Here is a 22,837-nt window from a genome sequence, read left to right as displayed (position 1 = left end):
TAAATATATATAGAATATATTAATTCAGATAATTAAAATGCATTACATTATTTTGGAAGATGAGTAAAGCATTGATAAGACAAAACAAAAAGTGGCTTTAGAAGGCAATATATTGTTTATTTCCATATTATTGAAAATAAGTCTTTCCATTGCATATAGCCTACAGTCAATCTGTCTAAGATAGATTTATGATAAGGGCTTTTCTAAGGATGTCAAATGTATATCTGCCTCAGGCGGACGCTTTTGGAGCATCTCACTTTGGTTGCGTCGTGTCATAAACACCGTTTTTAAGTAGCTATGTGAAGATAAACATAGTTTGAAATCCCTGCATTTGGAATTGCGCTCCATCCATTCATGCCATGATGGAATTACTGTAATTACGAGTTTTTGACTTGTAAATATTGTTTACATCACTCGTAGCACAAGTTGTGAACTTAAATGAAAGCTCTCTGAGGACTATATGGAAGAGTTCTCTTGCTTCTGTGAAGTCCTTGAAAATGAAAAATTGGTGCTGGAAAAAGTACTTTGAAGTCCTTGATTTTCATTTATGATGCCTGTATGAACCCTGAGTTATGTTTGACTATATAAAAAAAGTGCGTTGGTAACACTACAGGACACAAATCTGTCTCATACAGAAATGTGTCTCATACAGCTAGTACCGGTGCCACAGTAGTATCACCTGGACCCTCCTGTTATCAACATCCTTGTTGGTCCTGAAACAACATTCCTGTCAAACAAACACAGTCAATCCCCAACCCTAAGCATAACCATTAACTACCCATAAAATCTTAAGGGAAATGATTGGTTGATAACTACTGTGACGGGGTGAGCAAGAGACAGACACAGTGGGTGTGGCATCAGGCTTTGGAGAGAAATAATAATCAACATAAAATGTTCAAAAAGGGGTAAAATAATGTGTCCATGAGGAAAGTGTCCAAACAAAAGGGGAATCTGATGTCGGGGAAACGGGGCTCTGTGAAGGTAGGGGGAGTGTCGAAAGGATTGGTCCAGGACGTAGACAGGGTCAGGCTTTGTACGGGCTCCCCACAGGCAGCGGCTTCTGTGGTAGCCTGTTTTCCCAGGGGCCATGGCGCGTGAGGGGACGTGCCCGGCATCCTAGCCTGTCGGCCACGATGCATGCTGTAATCCCCGGTGACACATCTCCCCGCTCTGCTCCTGGACTTGCGAGGATGCCAGTGTGCGCACACAAGGTGATAGAAGCTGGTTCTCCAAGGAGAGGTGCACTCTAGTTTTAATGGTAGCGGTGATATGTAAGGTTTTGTTGAGGAAATGGCAGGACTCAAACACAGAGTAGCATAATGGGCTTTTATTGATCTAAAAATATAACAAAAATAAATAAAATCTAACCCGAAGGGGGGGGGAAACAGTCCTGGGTGACAAACAAGTTGACGGACTGTGCTGGAACCAAATGGCAGACACCTAACAGGGAACAAATCCACAACAAACTGGCACAAGTTTAAATAGGAAAGAAAACAAGGAGATAACGAGGAAAAACAGGTGGGAACAATCAACTAATAATCAGAAAGCTAACAAGGCAAACGAGAAGGCATGGTTATCACTGAAGACAGACATGAATGCACAAGGGAATGTGAAAACACAAACCCAAGTGCATTCACACAGCATGAGACAAAACACAAGTGCCTGGACTCAGCCACAGAGTAAATAAACAATTTTTCACTCTTTACCGCATGTCCCGCAGCATTGTAGCACCAGCTACTGAATTTGCTCACATTGTTAACTGCTGTACACTGCAAAAGATCATTTTTCCTTTGTTTTCCAGTAAAAAAAAAAAAAAAAAAAAATCACTAAAACAAGACACATTTACTTGACAAGCTTTCTTTGAGAAATCAAACATTTATTGAGGTTTATGCTTAAAACAGGAAGACATTTTTTTTTTTTTTTTTTGGCAATTGGCTAAGAAAAATAAACATGTTTTCTACTTGAATTAAGTTCATTATTTCTTACCCCTTTGACAAGTTGTTTTCTTGTTTTAGCATAAACCTCATGAAATTTGGTTAGATTTCTCTGAAAACAAGACCTAATGTAATTCAGTTCTGTCATTATTTACTTGCACTATAATGGAAATGAATAGTTACCCTGGTCTGTCAAGCTCAAAAATTACAAAAGGTCACCAAATTTCAAAAACAGTAATCGATACGACTCGTGCACTATATACAGTATCTGCCATTCAGTCATTTTGTTTGACGAACATAATGAAATTTAAGCCGTTACTCTCAAATCACATCAAACCAAATCATTAATAAACTCTGTAAATTAATATGGCGGCTATGTTGACAACATCAAACCTTATTAGTTCTTGTGACCTGACATCATGATGTTTGGTCACGAGACATGATGAGAATCAGTGAGGTTTGACATCACTGACATTTACAAAGTTTATTATTGATTTGATTTGAGAGTGAATAACGTGCTTTTTTGAATATGGTGTTTTCTGCCCTTTTTCAAGCTTACGTCACTATTCACTGTCATTATATGGCAAATAAACCCTGTGAAGACTTTTTAAAAATACATCTTTTGTGTTCTACAGAAGAAAGAAAGCCAGTTGACATTAAGGTGAGTAAATAATGACAGAATTTTACTTTTTGTGTGGACTATTCCTTTAGTATCTTACATCATTTTGCGTTTGAAGTAAATGAATCTTATTTTAAGGATATTTAGATATTTTGACCAGAAAAAAAAGACAATTTTGTTTCACTGTTGTCTCGATTTTCTCTGTCTCTCCTTGTCACCTCCCTCTATGTTTACCCCATTTGCAAGAGGAAAAACCTGTTTCTCCTTTTCCTTTCCTAAGTAACATGCTTTTCTATTTTCATGCTGGGTGAACGACAAGAGGGGTTTCCCAGTACATATTGACAACCAATTAACTGGATCAGTTAGATAACTGATATTTCCAGCACTATATTGGATTGGTAGTCATATCTGTGGAACAGCCGCTGTGTTATTGACAACAAAGTTCTCAAGAAAATTGCTTGGATACCTGTATGGAAATAGGTCAAATTACTGTAGACGCTTCTTCATTTAGTGTCCACAACAAAGCAATCTTCTGCAATGTGATGCAATGGTAATGGGTATTAGAGGTCAACAAGACTGAATTTTCCCCTCAGGATTAAATTGAGAGTGGCTTTAGCCAGGAAAGGTGTAAAATAAAGTGAAAAATATTCAAGGGCTGCTAACAGCTTGTATCTTACCTAGTGCCTTATGGAAAGTATTATACATCAGTAGCATAACATTCCTCAACATAGTGAATAGAGAACAAATGCAGAAAGGAACACTTATTTGTTTCAGATAACAATTGCAAATTGTGATCTTTGAAATTAACAGATATGCACTGGTATCTCAAAAATATTTTCATGTAGCTAGCTAGACTCTCATGCTGTCTCTCCAAGGTTTTTGAGAATTTTCCAGGTAATCTGACACCCTGTCTACACCGGGTGTGAGCAGCGCATCACATCAAAAGCAAAATAATCTCGTTCCGTTTTGTGCTGCACTCGCTTCCAGTTTCCAGTGTAGACAACCTCAAGCCGTTGCGTCACATACCTCAAAGGGCGCACCTGGTGCAGACAGGGTGTTAGGGGTCGTTTACATTGGATTGCAAAAGAACTGAACATACTGTAGATGCATATTAACTCCCATTCACAAAATATAATTGCTCAACATGCTTGTCCATATGTAAATATATGCATATCCCGCTCCCAGATTCATCAAATTGGTCCATTATTTTAAAACATTGATCCACTGTGTGTCAAAATGTAAACTATTTTAAACTTGACACTGCATCTTAAAAACATGGAGCTCATGGCACAAGACACAGAAAAACAGTGAGGTGCACCGTAACGGGAAAATGTCGGCCATATTGTTGGTTTATGTAAATATGCATGTAATATACTTCGGAAACATGTAAAGCTTGTATGACTGTTATTTTCTTAATTTATTTAAAGGGATAGTTCACCCAAAAAATTTTAGGTGCAGTATTCCTTTAACACTTTTTTTAATCCACATACTCAATTTTTGTAATGCAGGTCTTTTCATAATTGTCAAAAGTTAAACAGTAATATTTCTTAACTGTAGTAAGCTACACCAGGTTGTTGCTTATACAAAATCATAGAGATGTGGCAGAGCATTTAAGAATGTAAAGTATTTCTAATGTGACAAGCTCATTTTGTAATTAGAGGTGTGATGAAGTCTTTCAATTCCATGATGACTTTGCCAGCTGTTCTGCTCTGTCGATGTAGTGAAGCAATCGTTCTCTCAGCCAGAGGGGTTAACTTATTCAATTTTACTTGCTAATATCCCCAGTCAAAGATGGCACATTAGCATTTGTGTTCACAGTCGAGACACTAGAGACCAATACATTAAAAACGAGAGAACCCTGTCAGAATACACGTGTATGTATATTTAGCACGAACATTGAAACAATTCCTTTAAGAAAATTGGTTAAAATTGCAAATCAATGTAAATTCTTTCATCATTTACCCTCATGTAACTCCCATAATCGTTTTCTCTTAGGAGTTATTTAACAGAATGTCCAGGCTGCTATGGCAAGCTGAATTTACACTTTTTTTTTTCTCTCCCTTTTCTCCCCAATTTGGAATTCCGAATTGCTCTAAGTCCTTGTGGTGGTGTAGTGACTCACCGGGTGACGGATGACAAATCTCAGTTGCATCCGAGACCGCCAATCCACGCATCTTATGGCTTGTGATGCGTGGCTTGTTGAGCGCGTTACCACGAGACATAGCGTGTGTGGAGGCCCACGCTATTCTCCGCGGCATCCATGCACAACTCACCACGTGCCCCACTGAGAGCGAGAACCACACATTATAGCGAGCACGATGTGACTCTACCCTTCCTAGCAACCGGGCCAATTTGGTTGCTTAGGAGACCTGCTGGAGTCACTCAACACACCCTGGATTCGAACTCGTGACTCCAAGGGTGGTAGTCAGCGTCTAATCGCTAAGCTACACAGGCCCCCACCGAATTGACACTTAATCATGTGCAGGATATTAATTTATGATACCTTTAATTACATTTTCACGAGTTAAAATGCTTATTCTTGACATAAGCAATGGAATTATTACTAATGAAAATCTCATTTTTGAAATCAATAATTAGGTTTTCATTAGTAAAAGCTATAATTAATTTCTTACTAATTGAAATTCCAATTTCACATATCAGCAATGCACTTCTTACTATTATTTTTTTTATTATGTTAATAATTACATTGTTGCCAGTACATAGATCCATTCCTGATGTCAGCGATTGAATTACAACTAGTGAAAATGCAAATACATTTTTTATATCTGTAAATGTATTGCAACATGTTAGATTTTTTATTTCAGATATCTGGAAATGGATCTCAGATATCAGTAAATTGAAGAGTAAATAAATATATCTGAAAAGTTTTTTTTTTTTTTTTTACTTGTTACAATAACATTATAGATATATGAAATTAGCATTGCACTAGTGAAAACCAAATTACCAATATCAAAAATGATAATTTTTACTAGATGTAATTCAGTTGTTGATATCAGGAATGGACATTTACACTAGTGGAAATATAATGCTATAATTGTGGTATCAAAAATGGCAATTTTTACTCGAGTATAGTAATATGATTTGTGTATTTAGAATTTCAAATATTGAAAAAATAATGATAGATGTCTGTTATTGCATTATGAACTTGAGTGAATGACAGATAATTGTGTAATTCTACTAGTGAAAATGCAGTTACAGGTATTAAGAATTATGTTTTGTTTTACAGAATGGGAATTTTCACAAGAATTGATGTCATTTTTTTATATTAAGAATTAACGTTTTTACTAGTGCACACCTAATTTAAAAAATGAGCACTTTTATTAGTAGTAATTCCATTCCTGATATTAAGAATAAGCATTTTATAGTAAACAATTTAACTGAATTGTTGATATCTATAATTAATATCCCCCACATGATTAAAAGTTAATTCGGCTCGCCATGCCAGTCGTTATTAACTAAAAATCTTGCCTTCCGCACTAGGTCTCAAATATTTTTCACACTTCAACATGTATGGCACTTTCACAATATATGTCAAAGCCAGTTAAGTTTGTATGCACTTTCTTCACATTCCTCTTTACTGTTTTGATGTTATGTCTGCTGCTCTATTGGCTGATGCAAACATGATGGTTACATCATGAATGCTCTAGATTTCAATAGGCAGAAGACAAGATTTTCAGTAAAGAACAACTTTCAATTTCAGTCTGTTCCTCACACAAAGCTATTTTATGGCATTAGAAGAGTTGGATTGTAGTACAAAATTTGCAAAAACTACTTTCATGATACCTTTTCTCCCTCCCTGCTGAAAAACACAACTTAAACTAGCCTTAGCTGCTTTGTTGGTATTAGCTGGTCTCCCAGTCTTGTATAACTTGTCTGTTGGCTTGTTTTAAAGGGGATTTGGGCACTTTTTAACAGTTTATGCTGGGTGACCAACTGACCGCCTAACTAAAGCAGCTGAAAACGGGAGACCAGCTTAAACCAGCTACGGTCATCTTAAACATGGTCAAAAAAAGCTTAGCCAGTTTTTGAAGCATGACAGCCACTGGCCACTGTCTAGTTTCGTTGTATGGAAAAGAGCAGACTGGACATTCTGAGATGTTGGCGAGATGTGCAGCATAGCTCAGAAACCTTGGCAATGGAAAAAGAGGGAATTTGTCACACTGATGTGTGTGAGAAATCTGTTTCGCACATTAACAGTTTATATTCGTCTCCGTTTACAGTGTATGAGCACAATAAACCTGTATTAGAGATGCATACGGTTGCAGATGTTGCCAATGTGCAGGGTACCACTGAATGGTGATGTTAAAGCATTTATAAGCAACTGCAGTAGCGATAACAGCCAGACCCATTAATGTGGACCAGATGTCACATTCACAGATGTGCTCTCTCGCTATGGACTGCTTAGTCACACTCAGAGCTGCAGTATGCATATAACTGTAAACCCAAGTCAAGTTAAATTATTTTTAAAGGGATAGTTCACCCAAAAATGACAATTCTGTCATCATTTACTCATCCATAAGTTATTTCAAACCCGCATGAATTTGTTTCTTCTAGGGATGGGCATTTTAAAAAAAAATGTAGTCAAGTACTCTAACCCACAAAAAACTAATATTCGATTAATCGTCAATTAAGTGTATGTAAGTGACACGTACATGAAATTTATATTTTGTTTAATTCACAAACGTTACCAAGAACGGATTCAAAATAAGATAAGAAAACACTGCTTTTCTATTGGGGGAAAAAAATGAAATAAACAATATGCATTAATAAAAAAGAAGAAAAAAAAGTGAAAAAGAAAGAAAAGAACATTTGCACTCACCCAACGCTTAGAAATGTAGATACCAATGCTGACAGCATTAGGGTAATGCACATACAGTATATAAACTCTGAGTCTACATAAAGGCCATCACATTTTTATAATTTCACATTATTATTCATAAAAACAAGTGGTGAAAGTTGGCATTTTATAAAATGCGCTCTGCCCATGTTATTTAATGCACATACCTGTCTGATAAGCTTCCGAGCTTCTCGTACCGCTTCGCAGTTTCTTTCCACCATAAAAGCAGATCCTCGTCTGTTGGTTTGCATGACTCCAACAAAAACCGAATATCAATAGAGTAAAATTAAAAAAGAATAAAAATATTACAAGTATTGCTAGTGTGCAACACTAGGCTTTGCTTTCAAAAGCATATACGGCATCATGTAGGATCTTCTCTCATCCAACACCTTGACGACACACATCCACAGCGCCCCCGAATAGATTCAATTGTAACTGCGAGATTTGGTGAGAGATTCAGAGAGAAAGTATAGGATAAATTAGCACTGTTTATGGCAGGAAAATACGAAAAAACAAAAAACAAAAACAAAAATCAATTTGCGAAATTCAAATTGTGTTTTTAAGAATCGAAAAGTTGATGCAGAACAAGTACTCAATTAGTCCATTACTCGTGCATATCCCTAGTTTCTTCCATGGAACACAAAAGGAGATGTTAGGGCAGAATGCAAAGCACTGACAGCCTCAGTCATGATTCACTTTCATTGTTTGGAAAAAAGATGCAAAGAAAGAGAATGGTGAATGAGGAGAAAATGAAGACAGAATTCTCATTTTTGGGTGAACTGTCCTGTTAACCTAAATAATTTCTGCATTTTGCTTGGCTCTCTGAATCTTTAAGTGCTGGTACACAGTCATAAATCAGGATTGATTTATTTCCTCCAAGCCTGTACATACCTGAGGGGTTATTTATGGATCCTTATGGAGTGGGCCTTATTCCACCTCCGCAGTGGAAGGGTACTGCTGCTTCAGTACCTGAGCTCAGCAAAATGCCTCTTTATTTTTACTGCAATACTCCCAGTCAGCATCAAGCCACCCAATACAAAAGCTTCCTACTGGCCATAGCAGGCAACAATGGAAGGCCAACACTGCAGGGAATTAAAGTCCATATGGGTAAAAGCCTTTAACTGCTGTATAGGGGACCAGGAGAGGCAGTTTATCTGTATATCTGTGCATTTAAAAGGATAGTTCACTAAAAATGAAAAAGGTACTGACTTTATCTCCTCAACCTCATGTTGTTCAAAATTTTCAGAAATGTAAAAATATTCCATTTTCTGAACTCATCCAAATTCATCCACTTTTTTCCATGGAACACAATTGTGATTGACTATGAAAATCATGTGATTAATCGCAATTAAATATTTTAATCGACTGACAGCACTAATGATTAGTAACATAACTGGGCCGATCGAGCTCCAAAAAGTACCATAAAAATAGCCCTTTCAATGCCTTGTCTTCTGCCATAGTTCTCAAAGTTTCTTAAGACTTCTGCACATTTAAACCTGGCACATTCACAATTCATGTGAGAACCAACTAGGTTTGTGTAGTTTCTTCTGCTCCTTATTATTTTTTTGGAGAGTGTTACACCTCTGTTTGAATGAAAACAAAGTTCTTTCATGCATAATGAACACACTTGAACTGGCAGAATGCCAGGTTTGTGGTGAAAACATCTCACACAAAACTATTGTATGTCTTCAAAAGACTTGGAATATAGCACCATACTGTATGTGTAAGTCATATGGACTATTTTCATGTTACTTTTATAGTGCTTTTTTGTCATTTTGGGAGCTTGATCAGCCCGGTTATTTTTCAATTTCATTCATAAAAAAATAAATAAAAAATAAATCCCAAACACTACCATACCTTGCAAAAACAATCTAAATTATATTGTGTGAGGGATGTCTACATGAAAAAGAGCAGCGTGGACATTCTGTTAAATAATGTGTGGTATGGACTGCTTTTCTGATACTTTTTGTAAATTGACGGCCCCAGTTAGGCTACTATTCACTTTCATTGTATTGAAAAGAGCAGCTTGGACAAATATTCAAGAATTATAAATCTCATATATAGCTAATTTTGTGTTGCATAAAAAAAAAAAAAAAAAGGTTTAGAACAACATAAGGGTGAGTAAATGATAACTTTCATGAATTTTCATTTTTGTGTGAACTTTAAATAAAAGTACATGCAGTAGTACTTTTCATAGAGATGAACACTTTGTGAACCCAAAGTATGATTTGACATACAAACATTAGCTTTAAGTACAGGCATAGCTAAACTGTATAATGCAAATTTAAATGAAGTAGACTGCACGCTGCATTTTCATTTTCACATTTAATTTTCACTGGATCAATGGAAAAAAAAAAATTGACACCTATTTATTTATATATGTATGTATATGTATATGTATGTATGTGTGTGTGTGTGTAAGGATAGATCCTGTCAGTATCAAAAACTCCTGTTGATAATTATAATGTATAATAGGCTATGGTTTCAGAGATCTATCAGTTCCATTAATGACGGATGATCCATTTTTTTAAAAAGAATAAAATGATTTGACGTGGCAAGTCTAGCATTTCTTTTCACTAAACATCAGCCAGCAACACAAATATTGAATTTCTATTTATAGTTACTCCATATTTTTGACCTGAACCCTACTGTACTGTACATACAAGTTCCCTTAGGCCTTTGGCCTCTGTCAGAGAGTTGCACTGTGGGTAAGCAGAAAGCAAACTCCAGCGGTCTACTGCTCTATCACAGTTTGCATGCAGTCTCTCTGGATCATTAGATTCAAAGCGGTACCCGTTTGTTATTGACTGGTTCTCTGTAAGTGGTGCTGCCAAGCCAAACACCCCCCGGCAACTCCATTCAATTTATTCATGAAAAGAAATATTTTAGCTTCAGCCCCCAGGGGTACATTCATTATTACCAAAGAAAATCTTCCCATTCAGAAAGTATTCAGACCCCTTCATTTTTTTCACATTTTGTCATGTTGCAGGCCTTATGCTAAAATGCTCTTTTTCTCATATCAATCTACACTCCATACCCCATAATGATAAAGCAAAAAACATATTTTTGATAACTTCTAAATAACAAATTTATTAAAAAGAAAAACTGAAATATCACATTGACATAGATAGTCAGACCCTTAACTCAGCACTTAGTTGAAGCACCTTTGGCAGCGATTACAGCCTCAAGTCTTTTTGGGTATGATGCTACAAGCTTTGCACACCTGGATTTGGGGATTTTCTGCCATTCTTCTCTGCAGATCCTCTCAAGCTCCATCAGGTTGGATGGGGATCATCGGTGGACAGCCATTTACAGGTCTCTCCAGAGATGTTCAATTGGGTTCAAGTCCGGGCTCTGGCTGGGCCACTCAAAGACATTCACAGAGTTGTCCCTAAGCCACTCTTGCGTTGTCTTGGCTGTGTGCTTAGGGTCATTGTCCTGTTGGAAGGTGAACCTTCAGCCCAGTCTGAGGTCCTGAGCACTCTTTACCAGGTTTTCATTAAGGATATCTCTGTATTTTGCTGCGTTCATCTTTCCTTCAACCCTGACCAGTCCCCCAGTCCCTGCCGCTGAAAAACACCCCCACAGCATGATGCTACCACCATCATGCTTCACCATTGGGATGGTACTGTGTGTTAAACACACAGCGGCTTCAAAATTCACGTTTGAGGTATGAAAGTGTGTAATTTATGTTGTAGAACAAAACGCCCACGTATCATCAAGTAATGTTTACCACAGACCTTATTTAACTCATAAGTTCAAAAACCCCATTATAAAAACCCATAGGAAAATCCAGAGGGAACCCTTGGCGAATTAGACTTCTGGGTTCGCCTACAAATTGCTGTCACGGCTGAACAGCTCTATTAAAAGCATTCATTAAATATTACATATTATTGCGGAGTGCAAAATGAGGAGACGTTTGGAAGATGCGCTTTAGGGATATTCACAAATAAAGTGGTGGTCTGCTCTTTACTCCCAAAAGTGATAACGGTGACAGCAATGCAGAATGTGTGAGAGAGCCTTTGGGTGTCAGAGAGGAAGAGGAGATGAGGATAAAGCGTCTGCCAAATAAATGTAGGATGATGATATGGATGATTTTCATGCACGGAAGCAAGTTAATGACTTTTTTTCTTCTCTTTCTATTATTAATTTATACTGTTGTCTGCATCAATCATGCCACCACTTTGTTACCAACTTGTCCAACTAGTCCACAAATAATTTTATTTGTTTATTAATTAATCTATTCATCTATTTAGACTATCTATTTTATGCATTTAATTATTATTATTATAATTGCATATTTGTGATTTATATGTTGCTTCTATCAAAGTACTTTTGAATGGCCATCAATGAAGTAAGACATTTTTTACCCCATACAATAGTAAATAACACCAGCATGGGATAACTGGATCATGCTAACCATCCGAACCCTGACCCCTTGGTTTACACCTGCACATCTGAAATGAAGTGTTAACTGTTCTGTTGATATGCTGACTGGCCTGGCTAATTGAATTCAGGTTTAGATCAGACTGTCCCGACCAATACGTGCCTAAGGTGATCTGTGACATGGCCGCCGGCTAGCGTGGATCATTATTTACAACCCCAGAGAGAATTTTGGATGACCCTGTTTGTTGTTCATTAAAAAAAGATTAGCAACAGTTACCTAAGCCACTTAGTGCAGCAGGTCTAATCAACAGGAAACAATGATAGTCATCTAAACTAATGGTGTTATGGTCCTGTTGACATCTGTTGAGGCAATGAGTGCAAATGACTTATGAGTCTATTAGCATATATTTCCAGAGGTGTATATTAGACAAGAGTTCATTGCCTTTAGCTTGTGGTTTTGAAACGGGGTCAGGGTGCAACCGGTACGATTATCTAGTCAATCCCTGTGACGCACGTAATTTATATACCTCAGAACACTAATCTATCTTCATGCAGTTGTTTAGCATTAAACTCTACATGCTGTCATCCCTATGTCTTTTCTTAACTGTAGTACCTGGAAATCAACTTATGCAATCAGCTTTTGCCTGAATTATAGCATGTTTTTTGAGTAAAAGCATGATACTGTGTTACAGTATGTTACCAGTATGTTATCAGTAAGGATAAAGGAAATAAAATCTATTCAGATTAATTGTAATTCTTTTTCAAACGATTCTGGATCAATCCACAAGAATTTTAGATCATAATTTTAAATGAATTATTATAATACTTCTGTTTAATGCAGCGCAGAGGTGGTATAAGTGTATTTACACAAGAATCACAATCACAGGACACAATGTATAACAAGCTTGAAAGTTGATAATTGTCATCCACAGCTATAGAAAACAAGAGGAAATGTTTAACAATGACAACGTTTAAATGGATAGTCGAACTCCAAAATGATGATGAAAGTTTCATAAAAGTATTCCATACTACTCATGTGTTACATTTTCAAGTCTTCTGAAGTCTTCTGAGGAATAGACAACATTTTTTCACAGGACAAATGCTGCAGAGCCACCTCTGATGGTTTCTTTTTACCTGCTTATATTTCTATTGGCAGGTCAGAGAAGACTTTTATGCAGTATGCTTAGACAGAAGCATGCTTTTAGCCACCTTAGCTTAAGATTTGTGCTTGTATACTGTGGCTGAAAAATTAAGACGCAAAATCGTGAATCTTTTGGTAATTGGATTGTGTTTCCTGAATAAAAATCTGATGCCTGAAGATTTCCACCCCTAGTTACTAGTAGGTAATGCCTGTATGAAATGTATTTCTTTATTCCTACCAGCTCTTATAAGACTCCTTCTCTTCTAAGTTTTATCTAATGACCATATAAACATTTACCATATAAACACATCACTAACAAACATTATCAAACATAATTACCCTAAACCTAACCCTTTAAATATTGTAGTTGAGGCATTTCTCCTAATGCTAGGATAGGGCTTTGCCCCTCCACCAGATCTTATTATATTTTCAGTACCACCAAAAATGATATGGATGCTAACAAATCTAAGCTGGAGAAATGAAGGCATGCCAGCTGTACCTATGTGTCTTTTAAAAAAAAATGATTGTCTGAAACTTGGTGGTTTTGAAGCAGCTTGGAATAAATTCACTCCCTTTTTCATAATGAAACCTCCGTCTCGCCTTTCTACTTTTGTCCTGCTCACCCTCTGCACTTCAATTTCAGCACAGCCTCGAATCCAGCACTATCTGCATCCTCTCTATGCTAATTTTAGCCTTTCATCTTCTGCTGAGACCATCAGCACAGAAAACACCAATGGATCCAATCTCGCCACAATCAGGGAGTCAAAGAACTTGCTTGCTTTATTGCAACCCTGGAGTCATCTGTATGTTATAACGAAAAAGGTTTTCAATTGGGGACAGTCTGGTTTCACACATTATGGTGAACTTTAACCCAGCTGCGTTTGCGCGCTCAACTGGCTTTTTGATTTATTTTCTCACTCCAGATCCACCAGGCAATATAAAGTTGGTAGGTGAATTGATAGATATGTACTTCCATTAGAAAACAAAATGAAATCTCTCTGCAACATATGGCAAAGAATATATTTTTGCATTGGGGGCAGTCCAATCTCAGAGATGACCAAGCACCAAAGGGATAGTTCCCCCAAAATTTTAAATCCTATCATTATTTACTCACCCTCAAGTTGTTTCAAACCTAATTTCTCTTACTTTTGAAACAGACATCGCATCTGGAGCACACCTAGGGTGCCTAAAAATGATGCTTACGTATGTAGCTTACTAGGTTTTGAAACAATGCCAGGGAGACAACATTTCAACATTAAACAAATTGTAATTCACACATATAGAAGATATAGGCCTACAATTTCATGTATTTATTGAAAAGCGAGAAAAAAACATTGAAAAGCCTCTTTGTTACAATAAATATTCTTTACTAATGAATTGACAGCAGTCATTGATAGAGCTTGGGCATAATCACAGGAACAAATCCCTTAGCTCGCACACTCATCTGAGTTGCTCCATTAATTAGCTCTTCTATTCAGTTCCTCGCATTCCTAATGTGTTAATAATGGGTAGATCCAGCTTTCAATAACACTTTGGCTGCCAAGTTACCAGCTAACACACATCAGCTCTCTGTGATTCTGTCCAAACAGCCCTTCCCAAATCTCCACAACTATTATTACACACACTATTACTGTCTATCTCACATCATCTATCTGCTGAATCTGATAACTCTTCCTTACAAAAACACACATTTAACACAACTGGAAATTTGTAGAATAAATACAGAAGAGGAATCAGTTATGTCTCAGCTAATTTTAAACTCAGACAGCATGTCTACAGACTGCCTACATTGTTTTAAAAGGTACTGTGTTGATTTCATTTTGAGGATGAAATAATTACTGGATTTGCCAAGTTTGCCTTTTCAGTGCCATTACATCTTGGAAAGATATTCAGAGTTTTCTGAGCAAAATGGCAAGTAAATTAGATATCCATGAGTTACATTTTTCTTTGTTTTCTTCAATATGTCTGTGAAATAGGCTGTACTTATTTTCTGTACTGTACTCCTAGTATCTACACATTTTACACTTTTCTGTGTGTTTCCTGTGCAATCATTTAAGAAATGATAAATTCTTGGCCAGAATAACCTGCAATGAAGACCAGACTTTGCAAGACTAGTTATGAGCTAATATTAAACTATTTTTAATCACCATTTTATACCAACCTGGTCAGTCTTACTGTGAGTCATGTTACTACTGTATCCTGTATCTACATTTTTGCAAAATTATTTTTCTCCCCAATTTGGAATGCCCAATTCCCAATGCACTCAGTCCTTGTGGTGGCGTAGTGACTCGCCTCAATCCGGGAGGCAGAGGACAAATCTCAGTTGCCTCCATGTCTGAGACGGTCAGTCCGCTCATCTTATCACGTGGCTTGTTGAGCTCGTTACCGCGGAGACCTAGCACATGTGGAGGCTTCACGCTATTCTCTGCGGCATCCATGCACAACGCACTATGTGCCCCACCAAGAGGGTGAACCACATCATAGCGACCACGAGGAGGTTAACCCAATGTGACCCTACCCATCCTAGCAACCGCGCCAATTGGTTGCTTAGGAAGCCTGACTGGAGTCACTCAGCACTCCCTGGATTCGAACTTGCGACTCAAGGTGTGGTAGTCAGCGTCTTCACTTGCTGAGCTACCCAGGCCCTGCAAAATGATTTTTATGTGGATTGTTGTACATATTGCGGCAGTTTCCTGGTGAAATGAACACTAGAGGCGCTACAACAACAATGACTTTTATTCACTTTCACACAAATTACGAGTAAAACGACAGATTATCAGTTCATAAAATTATTTCACCCTGTTCCTCACAAAATGCTATCTTATGACATCTAAACATTTTTACTGTAATGCATGACTTGTAAGGTGATACATTTTAATGTTTGCATTACAAATCCAACTACATTTGCAAGCTTGTTCAAGTTTGATAAAATTGCACAGTATCTCAACTGATAGAGCACTTGTGATGCAAAGAACCGAGGTACAAGTCAGAAGAGCACACGAGTTGATACGTGTGCCGAAAGTGTCATAGAAGCACCACAAAATGGCGTGGTTGCTTTAGCAATTGCGTTTTTTATGTCACGTTTGCTTTTTATGACACTATCGATTACACTATGTAACAGTTTTTGTTCCTGGGTAGTAAGTGTTATTTCCTAATTGCTTATGCCTCAAAAGTATAGAAAATGGCTATTATTCATCACAAACTTTGCTTTTGTGACCAGGACAGTGATATTTTGAAATTTACCTATTTCCAATGAGAAAACGGGTGAATTTGTGTATTTACGTTCACACAAAGTCAGAAAAAAACAACATATGAATCCAAATTAACATGTATTTATACTAAAGTAATACAAAAATGAATAGTTTTTCGAGATTTACGATTATACTGTAAATCACTTCATGAATCAGCCCCCAAATGTAGTCTCCCATCATGTTCTCATTATACTGTGTTCAAAGTCCAGTATATCCTGGTGGAAGCGCTCGCCTTGCTCCTCCGAGTACGCTCCCATGTTCTGCTTGAATTTATCAAGATGAGCATCAAGGATATGGACTCTGAGGGACATCCTACAGCCCATTGTGCCGTAGTTCTTCACCAGAGTCTCAACCAGCTCCATATAATTTTCGGCCTTGTGATTGCCCAGGAAGCCCCGAACCACTGTGACAAAGCTGTTCCAAGCCGCTTTCTCCTTACTAGTGAGCTTCTTGGGGAATTCAATGCACTCCAGGATCTTCTTTATCTGTGGTCCAACGAAGACACAGGCTTTGACCTTTGCCTCAGACAGCTTAGGGAAGAAGTCTTGAAGGTACTTGAAGGCTGCCAACTCCTTATTTAGAGTTCTGACAAATTGTTTCATAAGGCCCAATTTGATGTGCAGTGGTGGCATCAGCACCTTCCGGGGGTCCAACAGTGGCTCCCACTTGACGTTGTTCCTCCCCACAGAGAACTCGGTCCGCTGTGGCCAGTCCCACCTGTGGTAGTGTGCCTTGGTGTCCCTGCTGTCCCAAAGACAAAGATAGCAGGGAAACTTGGTAAAACCGCCTTGGAGACCCATCAGGAATGCCACCATTTTGAAGTCTCCTGTGACCTCCCAGCCTCATCATACTTCAAGGCATCCAGCAAAGGCTATTGCACATGTATCCACTTAGGCAGCTGGAACTAAACTTAACTGGTGGGCTTAAGGCCTCTGTATTTATACTATTTATATTACTGGAAAGTTCTAGAAGTTACTCCAAGTTTACTCAGCACTGAATCTATCTGGAATGTTCTGGAAAATAGGTAAATTTCAAAATATCACTGTCCTGGCCACAAAAGCAAAGTTTGTGGGGAATAATAGCCATTTTCACATAAGCAATTAGGAAATAACACTTACTACCCAGAAACCAAAAAAAATAAAAAAAATAAAAATAATAATAATAATTTGTAACACGGTGTTAGGTTTAAGGTTTAGGGTAGGGAGGTACATTTTGTTGATTTAACACCTATAGAGCATTAACCTTAAAAACCTCTTCGGTTTTAGGTTTAAGTTTTAAGCTAGGGAGGTACATTTTGTTGATTTAACACTCGATAGAGCATTAACATTAAAATCCTCTTCGGTTTTTCATCTCACATTTGCTTTTATGACACTATCGATTAGGTTGAGGTTTAGGGTATGGAGGTAGGTTTTGTTGATTTGTCACACGATAGAGCATTAACCTTAAAAACCTCTTCGGTTTTTCATCTCACATTTGCTTTTATGACACTATCGGTTAGTTTCAGGTTTAAGGTTTTGGGTAGGGAGGTACGTTTTGTTGATTTAGCACTCGATAGAGCATTGTTTTTGGGGGGGGAGGGGGGGATTTTCTCCCCAATTTGGCATGCCCAATTCCCAATGCGCTGGCATAGTGACTCGCCTCAATCCGGGTGGCAGAGGACAAATCTCAGTTGCCTCTGCATCTGAGACAGTCAATCTGCACTTCTCGTCACGTGGCTTGTTGAGCGCGTTACTGCGGAGACCTAGCGCGTGTGCAGGCTCACGCTATTCTCCACAGTGTCCACGCACAGCTCACCACGTGCCCCACCGAGAGCGAGAACCACATTATAACGACCATGAGGAGGTTAACCCAAAGTGACTCTACCCACCCTATCAACCGGGCCAATTGGTTGCTTAGGAAGCCTGACTGGAGTCACTCAGCATGCCCTGGATTCAAACTTGCGACTCCAGGTGTGGAAGTCAGAGTATTTACTTGCTGAGCTACCAGGCCCCCCTTGATAGAGCATTATTCTTAAAAACCTCTTTGGTTTTTCATCTCGCATTCGCTTTTATAACACTATTGGTTAGGTTAGGTTTAAGGTTTTGGTTAGGGAGGTAGGATTTGTTGATTTAGAAACTCGATAGAGCATTAACCTTAAAAATCTCACATGTTTGGGAGAACATTTATCTCTCTTTTAGCGCCACGCAGTAAACCACATAATTTTTGCCAAAAATTTGCCACAGTCATGTAATTTGCATGAGAGCAGGCTGGTTTATACTGTAATTTAATAATATAATGTATCATAGATCCAAACACAATAATGTTTTTACAAATATGATATCAATATGGCCTTCTTTCCATCTTTACCTACCTAGATGTTCAGTTGTTTTCGGGTTTTCTTTGTCGCCAACATTTTCTTGCCAAATTCTCTGCCAAAAAGAATACAGAAATACAGACATAAGTATTGGGTACTCCAGGGGTCTAATTAGGTCAGGGTGTTTTTCATCTCTGAGAAATCATTTGGAATTCTGCTTCTTCAAGGAATCTTAATATAGTTTCTATGTAATTATTTTGTCCCCCAACCCTCACTGCCCCCTATTCACTTTAGCCCTTGATCCTGTGTGCGCTCTTATATGGTTGTTTAACGTATTGTTTTTAAAATGTGGGTGAGTGTGGTTGTCTGGCCTATATTTGTATTTGATGTGTAGAATTAAAAAGTGTTCTAATGAAAGTTCTGTGGCACATCTGTACAAGTAGGTCACAAACACGGTCAAAAATTAACCATGCCACCAAAATTGAAAATTTGGGAACGAAAAATGCCCCCAAACATTCCTTTTTGTTTTGTTTTGTTATAATATCTGTTGTATTTCGTATAATTCTAATCAAGACTGTAAGTGCTGTAAGCAGAGAGCTAGTTTTAACTGGTTTAAGATGGTCTGGTTGGTCTCCCAGCCTGGTCAAGGTAGCATTCAACTGGTTTAAGCTGGTCTGGCTGTTCTCTGAGCCTGGCCAAGATGGTATTCAACTGGTTTGCTGATCTCAGCTGGTTTAAACTGGTCTAGTTGGACTCCTAACCTGGCCAAGCTGTCATTCAACTGGTTTGTTGGTCTTAGCTGGTCTAGTTGGTCTCTCAGCTTGGCCAAGGTAGTATTTAGCTTGTCTTCTGCTCTTCCAACCTAGCTAAACATGGTGTTTAGCTGGTTTAGCTGGACGGCCAAACTGCTCTGCCAGCCTGACCAGATGATAAGTGCCCAAAACCACTTACAGAGTTTTTATTAGGACCAAGACTGAAGGCTCATGAGTGCTGGCTTAAATGTCCATTGACAATCTAAAAAAAAAAAAAAGCCCATTAACTCACTGCACGATGACTCTCATTTTTTCACAGTGGCCGAGTGTTTGCCAAGCTTTTCCACTGTTAGTGCAGCAGCATAAATTTTTTCTTTTATGCAAACAAGTTGTCCTATTTTCAGTGCAACTCACTAAGGAGTGACCACTCTTTATTCTAACTAACTGATGTTGCTGACATGTTGTACAGAACAGGCCAACAGCTTAACTACCTAAGAGCTTTCCCTTTTCTCTGATTAATCCTATTGGATTCAATACAACTAATTTATACGAGCAGTTAAATAAGGTCTGTGGACAAATAGAGAAGCCATCGAGAACATTGTTTTAGCAGTAGATTTTCAGCAAGGTCAAGGACCATATATATGCAAGCACTTTTGCTATTATTTATAGAGCATATTAATGTTTGATCTGTGTACAGACAATCTGGCCATAAGATAATAGCTTGTTAAAATCAAGCAGGGCGTGACTAGGGGAATCTCACGAAAATATGTCCAGGTCACATTTAAATAAAAAGAATAAGAAAAAAAAAAATATAAATTACATTTTGCATAAAGAAAATGAAGCCTATTCCAGGACCATTTAGATTTTTGTTTTGTAATATTATTTTTGTGATAGTTAAGCACTTTTTCCCAACCATATTCTCATTACCGTAATGCACCCAGGTGATTTACTTTTGAGTTTGGTGTAATTCTCATTATTCTCAGTCTCACTAGATTCAGATTAATGTAATTTTACTTTTAGTTTCATTACTTTTGCTTTATTTACTTCAGATATTTTTTTTATTAAAACCAGCATGAAGGCTGTACAATAAATTATACCATGATGTGAAAATAATTTTCAAGTGAAATAATATTATATATTTTCAGCATTTTTTATTTTTATTATATATATATATTTATTTTTGCATTACTGTAATGGGATTTGGGGAGGGGGTTATGCTTAATCGTAAAAAAAATCTTAATGGGTGATTCTCACAAAACCTGTCAAGAAAATGTTCTGGTCATATTTCACCTGAAATCAATACAAAAAAATATGAAATAAATATATATATGTATATATATATATATATATATATATATATATATATATATATATATATATATATATTTCACAAAGATTATTTTCAGGACACTTAAGTCCATTTATTCCCCCAATTCTCATTACCACAACACAATCAGATATTTTAATTTTACTATTTCCATTGTTTCCAATTAGGGCTGCAACTAACGATTATTTTGATTATCAATTAATGTAATGATTATTAGAACGATTATTCGACTATTCGGGCGATTATTGCAATGATTAATCATTAGCTCTTAACCGATTATTCAGCTTGTGCCCCGACATAAAAGGTTGTATTAAACATGCTTACTAATAATTAAGAGGACAAAATCATCTTTTAAAAATACCTCTAAATGACATTCACTGAATTAAAGGAAAAAAATACTTTTTATTAAGTTTAATTCAGTAAAATAAATTGCTGCAAAAAATCATATTGTTATCAAGTGTTTTTGTCTTGTTTTCTATTTAAAATTATCTAAAAATCCTTAAATCAAGATACATTTATCTGAGAAGCAACATATAAGATATTTAGACTTGCTTTAAGAGCATGCATCTTAAATATAAGTGTATTTTGTATATAAGTGTATTTGTTCACTTGGTTATACTTCTGCAAGTGCAGTAAAGACAAAATATACTTATATTCAAGATCTATTCTCTAAAAGCATGTCTAAATATATTATATGCTGCTTCAGGTAAATGTATCTTGTTTTAAGGATTTTTAGATATTTTAAAATATTTAAATATTTAATATTATATTCAACATTCTCAGATAACAATTTTTTCTTCTGCAGTATAGCTCCTTAAGTAAATGTACTTTATTTTAAAGGAGTTTTAGATATTTATATTGGAAAACAAGCCAAAACAAAAACAAATCAAAAACGTATTTTGTTGCAGTGTATAATGGGGCGAAGAGTACCTCTCTCACATTTCTGTTCACTTCAGTCCATCTTTAACTCACAAAAAACAAACTCTCTTCTTAATAGAGCTGCATATCAGCAAATTTTCTTCACGATAAGATACACACCGCAACACATATGTATTATGATTCACTTCGTGGCGAGCCATCACGTTATAATCTAACTGGAGCAAGCATGCGCGAGGGATGAGCGTGCCCATGCCAGAGTGTACATCAGCCGGGTGCAGTTTCAATCTCTCCCCCTTACATCGGGTCACATCACGTGACTCATAGAAGCAGCGCTAACCGCACAGAGAAATGCCGGTTTCGGAGTTTGTACTTATTTACATGGCCTGCTTCCTTATTGAACTTTAATAAAGGATGCATTAAAGATATAACTGCGGGGTGTTTCCTTTAAAGATGCTCTGACATGCAAGTTTTGCTTTAATAGAGCGGCAGCTCCTGCTCCTTTGTATTTCACAACGAGAGTGCTTCTGTATTTAGTTATTTTTTATTTTTGTATAATTTCCTCGTACTTTGCGATCTACATCATCTGAAGCTGTTTGGAAAGTTTTGAGTGCGTCTGGACTGTGAGCTGTGTTTTCTCTCCTGCAGTGCTCCTCTCGCGCGACATCATTTGTTTCATATCTGATCTCATGTTACGTTAAATTAGATCAAACGACTATTCGACAAAGACAATTTTTGTCGACAATTTTTATTGTCGACAACATCGACCAGTCGTTTCAGCCCTATTGTCAATGATGATTCTCATTTCTCTGAAAAGTTTTTTTTTTTTACTGTATTACAATGTTTTTTAAAAATTAAAACAAGCAAAAATAAAAGGCAGTACCAAGAGAATACTAAAATTATGTATAAATACTTGAAAATGTGTGTGTATATATATATATATATATATATATATATATATATATATTGTTTTTTTTTATGTTGTGTTAATGAGAAATTGGATAAAATGTGTGTAATTGACATGAAAATAATTTCACAGTTTAAAAAATCTTAAAGCGAAATTGTATTCTTAAAGAAATAATTTTTTTTCTCTGACCCAGACATGTTCTAGACAAGTTCTGTGAGATTCATACAAGCACTTTTGCTATATTATTTGTAAGGCATATTGGATGTTTGGTCTAGTACAGACAACCTGACTGTACGATAATAACTAGTTAAAACTGAGCTGAGCAGGGCTAAATTCACTCAGTGCGCTGCCAGTTCACACCACAAGAACAAAGTCTTTACAAGACTCGCACACAGCACTTGTTTTAATCCAAAGAAGGGTTGTCATGGAAACGCTGCACTTAAATTCTCCGAGCAGTCGATATAAAATCCCACGGAGGTGTATTGAGGTGAAA

The 22,837-nt window shown here is 37.0% G+C and overlaps 1 protein-coding gene across 3 annotated transcripts in view; it reads left to right on the top strand.

The window, feature by feature from the left end:
* LOC127428838 (serine/threonine-protein phosphatase 2A 55 kDa regulatory subunit B beta isoform-like) overlaps window positions 1-22,837 on the top strand; it is a 132,749-nt gene that overhangs the window by 73,272 nt on the left and 36,640 nt on the right. The gene's annotated exons all lie outside the window — the stretch shown is intronic.

Source organism: Myxocyprinus asiaticus, chromosome 38, assembly GCF_019703515.2.
Source record: "Myxocyprinus asiaticus isolate MX2 ecotype Aquarium Trade chromosome 38, UBuf_Myxa_2, whole genome shotgun sequence".
Classification (NCBI taxonomy): Eukaryota; Metazoa; Chordata; class Actinopteri; order Cypriniformes; family Catostomidae; genus Myxocyprinus; species Myxocyprinus asiaticus.
The sequence above is the reverse complement of the archived record's forward strand: the minus strand, read 5'-3'. Positions and strand labels throughout refer to the sequence as shown.